Consider the following 8,106-nt stretch of genomic DNA (forward strand, 5'->3'; position numbering starts at 1 on the left):
GCTGGACGCAAGGAGCTGGCTAGAGTTTTAGGCACATGGACTCACTTGCTCAGTTGGACATCAGTGAAAAGACAGGAGGGATATCAAGGACTAGGGGATGCTCAGTCATCCTACCAGGGGGCATAACCCAAACCATACATGCCTCTCATGTAGGGAGAGCGTAGAGCACAGGACAGTTCCATTCTCTTTGTTGCTATTGAAAGCAAGGGTCTTGGGAGTACCAGAGTGCTCACCAAGCAGTGTGGTTCTGCTCCCTGCCTATTGGGGGCTGGTCCTGGACCACTTTCTAGATCCATTTCTACAAATCATCATGGGGGCAGGGTAGGAGAAGGTCTCAGAAGGAAGCAGCATGGCCATGGCATTGTGGGACCAGGCAAGAGAAGCTGAGTTGTCTTAGGTCAACAGAGGGGTGGTCAGAGGTTATCTGAGGGAATGAAAACCAGAACTGGAAGCCACAGAGTTTCATCGCAGCCAGGACTTACAAGGCCTATCAGGGCTTACATGGGTCCACTTCGAGGAGTCCAGGTATCCAGCCTTTTGCTTCCTTCATTAGTTACCGTCTTTGCTTTGCTTGAAGAGAACCTCTAATCAGACCTCAGATATTACAATAGCACACACTATAACTGGAGAATATGGAGAATAGCGCACATTCCCCATGGACACACGTGGCACCTTACACACACACAGAGCAGTGTCCCCTCCAACTGTAAAGGAAACCTGAAGAGGACTCGTCGTTTGGCAGTGGACATAGCCAGGCACTTTGCTTGGAGACGTCTGTGTGTCTGCACGTTGAGCCTAGCAAGCGATGTGGGAGTGAGAGATTGTTTTATGGACTCCTGAAGCTCAGCAAATGCTTTGCTTACCATCACCTGGCTGGAAGATGATTCACGCCCACGCTCTTGATCTGGTGTGTACGTGTGCACAGTGGACTCACGTGTGCAAACACATGTCCATCCCCTGAGGTTGCAAAATCTCTGCAGATTATAAGGCCCTAGGGTTTTCATTTTCTTCATGTGTGTATCCCAAGCCACTAGGGCCCGGGATAAAGTACACGCTCAGTGAATGCACCTTTGTTAAAAGGACTAAGTGAATGCACGCAGAGAGATACTTATCTGTACCCATGGACCACTCCATGCACTGTGCCTGTGCTCGTGTGTAGATCTAACCTACCTGACAAGCACTCTCAGAGCTGTCCCCGCTGGGGGGTGACCTGGCGCCATTAATCCTGTGGTGGTCTTTCTTCCTTCCAAGCAGGCGAGTGGCCCACCAGCCCTTCTCCCAGCCTTCACACAGCATGATTCCTTCTTTCTTTGGCTCAGTCAAAACAAAGAAAGTTTCTAAAAGATCCTTACTGAGAGCGAAAGCAGAGAAAAAAACAAACCAAGTGATTCCCAGCTCCTGCTTGGCTACGTTTACAGAGTCGGGTCCGGAGCCCTGAATCTGCCTAAGCCAGGCTTTGAGCGGGTGCTTTGGGGACTGGCACAGCTGCTGTCTGGGAGTGGTCGCGGTTTCTTCCAGATCCTGATTCTGCTGCTGATCTCAGGGCAAAGACCTCTGCCTTTCTGGCCGTGAGCTAGTTGCCAATTTCTACTGTCCTTGCCATCTACTGGGTCCTCCGCTTGGAAACCATGCTGCTTCAACCCAGACCACTCGGCTGAACTTTGCCCATCCATTTCTTAAAGTCTGAACAAATCAGCCAGGTAGTGGTGGTGCACGCCTTTAATCCCTTCACCCGGAAGGCAGAGGCAGATGGATCTTTTCAGGTTTGTAGCTAACCTGGTCTAGGCCAGCCTGGTCTACACTGTGTTTTCCAGGACAGCCAGAGATATATAGTAAGACCCTTTATTTAAAAAAGACAGAAAGAAAGGCCAGGCAGTGGTGGCGCACACCTTTAATACCAGCACTTGGGAGGCAGAGACAGGTGGATCTCTGAATTTGAGGCCAGCCCGGTCCACAGAGCAAATTCCGGGATGGGCTTCAAAGTTACAGAGAAACCCTGTCTCAGAGAAAAAAAAAAGTTTGAACAAATCTTTATTGTCATCCATGCCCAAGCAATGCCTGGAGTCGCTCCTGCCCACACCTTGGCCTTATACCACTCTGCCCTTTAGATCTCTAGTCTGTTTGTAAAGCCATACTGAAGGATATGCCAGAGCCCAGGAAACCACTCAGTCCTTCCCAGCCCCAGTTACCACGTTCCTTCAGACCACACACGTGCACGCGTGCGTGCACACACACCACCATCACCACCACCACCACCAACAACAACAACAAGAGCTCTGATGACTCCATATCAGACTCTGGGCCAGTATGTCAATACTGCTAAGGACTCCGGGTTCAAATGTCAACTCCCAAGCCCCCGCAGGCATGCTGAATCATGACGCCTGTGGTGAGGTTCATACCCAGCACTCTCAACAGTTCCCACACACCAGAGCCCAAGAAGCACCGCCCCACGTTGAGATTCCCCACCTTCCTTACACACACACACACACACACACACACACACACACACACACACACGGCAGTTAAACATTTATTGAGCATTTACTGTGTGCCAGGAAGCATTTTCTCACATTTCACTTCTCTAACTCTGAAAATAGCCCTGTGACGGACTGGTGGCAAAGTCAGGGATGGAACCTAACGGTCTCGGAACTCCTGACGCTCCGCACACTCTCTAGGACACGAGTCTGTCCTGACTCCAGTAACCTGCCACACACAACGTCCCACCAATAAGAAGACAGAGACAGGGTTTGGGGAGGGCCTTGGTGTCTTCTGTGCTCGAGTCTGTCCTACACATATATTAGCTAAGAGTCAGTAGCCACAGCCAGCAGGGCCAGAAACTTGGCAAACAGCTGCGCTGGGGCTCTGGCAACCTTCAGGCCCATGAGGCCTGGCTCTGGCTGCTGTGGTGAGCATGTTCACCATGTTCACTGCAGGTCTCACCACCAAAGGTACAGGCCCCTGCCCATAGGTTCCGCAGCCGGGCATATCAAGCCCTGAGACCTGGGACCCCTGACAGGATCCTCCTGGAATGCCACAGCCAGAAAGCAGATGTGCTGAAAGCCCTGCTCCAAAAACTAGTCTTCTTAGGAATCTGCCGCGGGGGTTGGGAGGGATGGAAAAACAACCCAAATGCCATAACACAGAAAAGGGAGCCAAATAAAAAGCAGCAACTGTGTATCTGGAAGGAATAAACTGAGGAGGAGAGGCGCAGAGTTGTGCAGCGTGGCCACGAGCCTGCCAACCTTGGCAGCCTGAGGCAGGGGCTGGGTGGCGCCACCAGCTGGCCACAGGGCTGCCCCAGCCAGGGTTGGGTTGTGGGAAGAACAAGCCTGGGCCCACTGAGCATAAGTCCTCTTTCCCAGGGACACCCTACAGGGCATTCTGCAGCACCCAGAAGGCTGAGGAGGAAGTGGGGTTCACGCAGGGGCTTTTGGAGCCTCAGCCACCGCACAACCTGCCTGGAGGGCCCTCCATACTTTTCACTTAAAGGCCTTTTGGGGTCCAGCAAGAATGATGCCTGCTTCTTGGGTGACGGCAGGGGTGGGGTGGGGGCTCAGATTAGGGCTGGGGAAACAGAGAGGAGACCGGGCAGATTGACTCTCCAGCCACAGGGCAGAGTTGAGCAGCCCGTTTTTACGATTCCCCCATCCCCTGGCTGGAAAGATGACATGGTGTGCTCTTCCTGGGTTCGTTGGGCTCCCAGAAATGGTGTTGCGCTGTGGGAAGCTGTAGCTTGCACTCCCCCTTCTCTTCACAGCCAAGGCACACATGCAAGATGGGGTGTCTGCTCACACGGGTGACCCTCCCTGAGGTGCCTGACATCGCTGCGATTCTACAGATGAGCAAAGGAAGAAGAAGGCTGTTAAAGGAACTCTGAGCGGCCCGATAAAGGAGTTGAACCGTGTTGCTAAGGGACATCATCAAACGGACATTTTAGCCCAGTGGGGAGAGATAGGCAGCATGACGGTGGGTGAGCCCATTGCAGGGTGATGTCTGCACACCCTGGCAGAGAGGACTACGTAGACAGTGGTTGCAGGTGGCGGGAGCTCTATTGATCCTCAGGCAAAGAAGAAGGCTTGGCTAGTCCTGAAAGAACTGTAGCCCTCAGGCTTTGGGGCAGCTCCGAATGGCCAGTCAAGAGCCTGGGGTGCAAAGGCTTGGGGTCATAATTTACATCAGGCCTAGGGTACTGGCAGGAGCTCAGTGGAGCATGCAAATTTACTTGGGGAAGAAGCTGGGCTGAGAGGCCCAGGCCAGCCATAAGTGTGGCCCGAGAATGAACAGACAGTCACATCTATGTCCTCCTCACCCATGACCCAAATACTCCCTGACGCTGTTCTTCCAGAGGACTCAGGTTCAATTCTCAGAACCTGCATGGCAGCTCACATCTGCCTGTAACTCCAGTCCCAGGGGATACAGCACCCTCACAGAGAAACATACAGGCAAAACACCAAAGCCACCAAAGCACATATAACTAACTAACTAACTAACTAAATAAATAAATAAATAAATAAATAAATAAAGGTTTGACTCAATTGTAGAAAGAGCTGAGGAATGGAGTTATTAGGTCTATTACTAGCTGTGTGACCTCAGAGTAGGCAACTACCCTTGCTCTGTTCAAAAACCCAGTTTAGGAGTTGCCCATAGGGCCATTCCCAGTTCAGCCTTGTTCAGCCCTGTCCTGACACTCCCTCAATGAAGCCTGCTTCTCTGGTGAAGGAAGCACCTCCCTCCCCAGTGCACCGAACCCTCATGATACCATCATTCTGAAGACCAGCAGGAGCCTTTGTTGCCCTATCAGGACTGTGGACTTCTTCTGGAGCTGATAGAAGGGCTGGCAAGTGAGAACAAACCTCACCAAGGCGAGTTCCTAAAGTAGAACCTGGCCACCTAGGTCTTCAGGAGGGCATATCTTTATTGCACCTTTTCTTTAAAGGAATTTAAGCTTTTCTTGGCCTGTAATGCTTGGTTCTGGCCGCGACAGTCTCCAGCAGTACTGAAAGAACTCTGTCAGCCTTTGTTCACTCGTTCCATAAGCGTTTTTCGACTACGCACTACGTGCTCGGCTGGAAAGCAAAAGCCACGAAGACCTGGGTCTCCTCCCGTGTAACTGCGAAGTGGACAGACTTGGGCATCGATAACACGCTTCTATTCTGAGACCACCAAGAGAATTCTGCAGATGTCAACAGCTCAGTACAGGAAGGAACAAGGAAAGGCAGAATTCCACGCATGACCGTGGCTCACGTCCTGCACAAGCCACGGTGCCTTGCACTCTAGGCGGGCAGGATCTGTAAGCGTCGTGGCAGTCTGCTTGCCAGCTCCAGTCAACCTAACTTGTCCCAGAGAATCTTTGTCTTCTGGCTCCTCTCCTACCCACAAATTCCTTTGTCCAGCCTTCCAGAAGTTTCTTCAGGAGTGCTCACCATAAGCTTTTGCGTCCCCCTCCCTGCTGCCAACTCTATAAAGCAAACCAACTCCTCTCGGGGGTTTTACATCTTGGGGAAGTGTGATTCATGGAGAAAGAACTCTTTCTAACCTCTGCTGTGACCCCCAAAACCTGTGGCTAATACCGAGTGATCTAAATCTCACAGAGCTCATAAAAGCGAGAGCCGTGCAGCACTGAGCCGTGAAGAAGGCCTCTGGCCAGCCAGCTCCTGCCTCCCCACTGGCAACAGTGGCCCTCCCTGAAACCCTGCACTCTGTTGGCAGCTCCTGCTGGGACCCACAGCCCAGAGACCCTGGCTGGCAGGGATGCTTGCCAGGGTCTCCAGTGGCCAGCCAGTCCATAGCTGGTCCTAGAATTCCTGCCCTTCTGGTCCTGGCAAGAATGACCTCAGCTGTTGAACAAACAAGAGAAAATTCAAGTAACAGGCATCTAAAAAGGCATTTTTTTTTTTTTTTTTTGGTTTTTCAAGACAAGGTTTCTCTACGTAACAGCTCTAGCTGTCCTGGAACTGGCTCTTGTAGACCAGGCTGGCCTCAAACTCTCAGAAAACTGCCTGCCTCTGCCTCCCGGGTGCTGGGATTAAAAGTCTGTGCCACCACCGCCTGGCTTTTCAGAAGGCATTCTTGGCGGGAAAACAGCGGGACAAAAAGACACTGTGAATTATAGATGAGCAGTCTGAAGAAGTTATGTCCATTGTGAACATGGCTGCCACAGGCCTGGCTCAGACTGAGGCATCTGGAAGTTTCCCTGTAAAACATACAAGTCATTTCCCCCCATGAAAACAGTGCTTGAGGAGCTACTGTTATCAGCAGCAAGTCTGATATGCTCATTCCTTACATAGCACACTTCTCCTGTTGTAACCAAGGAGGCCACATCCATGCGATGCCTTGAGCAGTACCTGACTAACTGTACACAGTCCCCAACTACTCACTGTAAAGACACATTTCATTTTGTTTTTGTTTATTCATTTATTTATTTACTTTTGTTTTGGTTGTTTTTCGAGACAGGGTTTCTCTGTAACTTTGGGGCTGTCCTGGAGCTCACTCTATAGAGCAGGCTGGCCTCGAATTTACAGAGATCTGCCCGTCTCCGCCTCCCTAGTGCTGGGATTAAAGGCGCACGCGCCACCACTGCCCGGCAAGTTTCATTTCATGACTAGAGTAAAGTAGGATAGGAAGCAGAGGGCCGAGAGCTGCTCACGGTTCAGGACCTTGTCTGAGGGTCTGCCTGTTGCACCCCGGAGCCCATGGGACCTGGGGCTAGGGTTTCACGTCAGGAAGTTGGCTGGCTGTGCTGGGCATTTGTATTGAAAGTAGTGCCTCTGCACAGCTGGTCTCTAGGCAAGGGAAGGGCCGGGTACACCCACCCCACCGCACCCCCGCTGCTGCCATTACAATATCAAAGGCTCTAGACCCCACACCCCACACCACCCCCACCCCTCCCTCTGAGCAGGCAGCCTGGAGCCACTTCTCTCAGAGGCAGGAACGTGGACGTACGCACTAGGGGCTATCAGCACCTCTGGTCTTAGCCAGCCTGCCCCTGTGCCACCCATTCCATCAGGGAGGCAACAAGGACCCTCGGCTCAGACTCGCGTGCCCATGAGTGTAAGAGGCTGGGGGTGGCTTCTTGCTTCCTGGAAAGCCCTTCTGAGATTTCTCCCTCCCCCCCTCCCCCCGCCGTGGCTGGCCTACATAGAAGAGATATGAGGCGGGGGCCTTGGTTTTTTTGTTCCAAAGGTTGAGGCCGAATTTTGGAGTGCACCGGGTCGGGTCGGGTCCTGCTGAAAGCTACCTAACAGTGCGGGTGTGGAGCCAGGGAAGCTCCACACTCTTGAACCAACTCCTTTGGCACCATGGCCTCTCCAACTGACACCAGTGCGCACGAAAACCACCTGCTTTTGTTTTTCTCGACCGCTCACTTTCTCCACTAAAAGAATCAAGAGAAACTGCCTTGAGGTGTGTACGGGGCTTCGTGCAGAGGGCGCCTGGGGTTCCGCGCAGATGGGCCCCACTACACCTTCCCGTGCTAAGGCGATTTTATTTTATTTTATTTTATTGCGAAGAAGGAACCCAGGAGGACTTCCCACATGCTGGGCAAGCATCCCACCACTGAGCCACACCCCCCGTGCCCCCCGAACTTAATTTCAGGATTTGGTGTTAGGGGACAAGGGTTAGCCCCTGACATTGTGGCATCATTTACCGTCTCATTTGTCACGCTAGGCATGAGAATGCACTTTCGGAAATGTGGCATGCCACAGAACAATTCCTACGATCACCACTGTGTTGGCTGAGTCTGGAACAGTAGCCATTTTACCCTGGCAGGACACTGGCTGCCAAGCTGGTGTGTGTACTTCAGAGAAACACCACCAGGCCTTCCAGCCTGGAGCCTGGCCCCTGGATCTGGTGTGAGGTGGCATGGTCATTATTTAGTCTTTGGGACAGCAGCGGTCAAGAGAGAGGGCCTGTGGGACAGGACCACGTCCTCACCCAGGAAAGGATGAGTCCTCCTCCCCAGGGAAGGATGCCCCTCACTCCTGAGAGAAGAGAAAAACGTCTCTCCGAGGCAGGTCTCGAAACCCTTGGTCTCCTGCTAGTGACTGTTCTGAAAGGTTGTGGAAGCTTTATCTGGAGGAAGTGGGTCTTGAGGTGTATCTTCCAGGA

This window comes from Arvicola amphibius, chromosome 10 (assembly GCF_903992535.2).
Source record: "Arvicola amphibius chromosome 10, mArvAmp1.2, whole genome shotgun sequence".
Lineage (NCBI taxonomy): Eukaryota > Metazoa > Chordata > Mammalia > Rodentia > Cricetidae > Arvicola > Arvicola amphibius.